Genomic DNA, 1,545 nt, shown 5'->3' with positions numbered 1-1,545 from the left:
TGTAAACTCTTTCCTAGTCCATGTGATGGATGCCAACCCATATTCTTCATAATCCTTTTAGATTCCTGTGAATAATCATTGGTTAATTTATAGTCCATAGCTGCCAGTAGATCTCTTCCCCAAAGACTAACGGGAATTTCTATGATATATGGTTGAAATTCCCCGTGATGTCCTTCTTTGTCCATCCACTTGAGTTGTCCAGCGCTCATTTGAGGAGATTTAGCATATCCGAGACCTTGTAAAGTTTGTAAAGATTCTTGGATAGGCCATCGAGTTGGCCAATCCTTTTTTGCTAGAATACTACGATCAGCTCCAGTGTCTAATAACCCTAATATTTTCTTCCCATTTATGTCTAATTCAATTAATGGTCTGTTATCTAAATTTAGCGAAAGGAACATGGTATCTTGGCCACTGGAGCTAAAACCATGATCCCCTCTATTTTCTAGTTTAGAGGAAAATTTATTATGTAAGCTAGGCAATAGTACCAATTGAGCAATGCGATCTCCTGGGGAGATAGCTGTAATTCCCTTAGGGGATGACACAAGAATCTTTACTTCTCCTTCATAATCTGAATCAATAATTCCAGGATGTATTACAAGTCCTTGTAATGTAGAAAAAGAGTGGCCAATTAGCAACCCTACTGTATTTTCTGGTAAAGGCCACAAGCTGTACTCCCATTTGCGGGGTTAATACGAGTCTGGTGGTGCAACAGAGGTCCAATCCTGCGCTCCCTCTTGTGGCTCTCCTAATGGGGGCCGCACCCTCGCTAGTGGCCCTCCTGGCAAGGGCTGTTGCTTCCGCGTGCCGTTCACTGGGCGTAGACTGGGCACCATGGGTGTCTGAAACGCCCCATACATTTGTGTTGGGCCCTGGGGTCTGGGGCCCCGCTGCACGTTTTTTGGCCGTGCTTCTCTGGAGGTAATCAGATTCCCTTGTATGTCCCTAACCGAATGGCACTTAGTAACCCAATGATTTCCCTTTTTACATCGCAGACATACACCAGGAAGAGAAAGAGGTGTGTTGGGAAGATATCCTCCTATTTTTGATTTGTTAGGACACTGTCTTCTTAAATGGCCAGGTTGTCCACATTTAAAACACTAGAGGAGTTGTTCTTCCCAATTCTGGCTTGCGATAGTTGCAGAACCGCAGCTGCGAGGCCTGAATTAGTCAGAGGTCCGCCAATCTCCCTACACACTTTCAGCCATGCTTGCAGCCCTTTATTTTTCCAAGGAGTGATAGCTTGTTGACATGCTTTTGTACTTTGCTCATAAATGAGCTGCTCTACTAGGGGCATAGCGGTGTCTATATCACCGAAAATTTTACCTGCTGCTTCTACCATCCTACCAACGAAATCAGAAAATGGCTCAGTAGGTCCCTGAATTATTTTAGATAAATTTCCAGTCACTTCACCCTTATTGGGAATTTTCTTCTAAGCCTTAATGGCTATTTCATTGATTTGAGCATAAACTTGTAAGGGATACACAGTCTGATTATTAGCCCACTGTCCTTGGCCAATTAACATGTCGAAAGTCCATGCAGGCTGGC

This window comes from Elephantulus edwardii, unplaced genomic scaffold (assembly GCF_000299155.1).
Source record: "Elephantulus edwardii isolate Elephantulus edwardi_28Jun2011 unplaced genomic scaffold, EleEdw1.0 scaffold00496, whole genome shotgun sequence".
NCBI classification, from domain to species: Eukaryota; Metazoa; Chordata; class Mammalia; order Macroscelidea; family Macroscelididae; genus Elephantulus; species Elephantulus edwardii.
Note: the sequence above shows the minus strand (reverse complement) of the source record.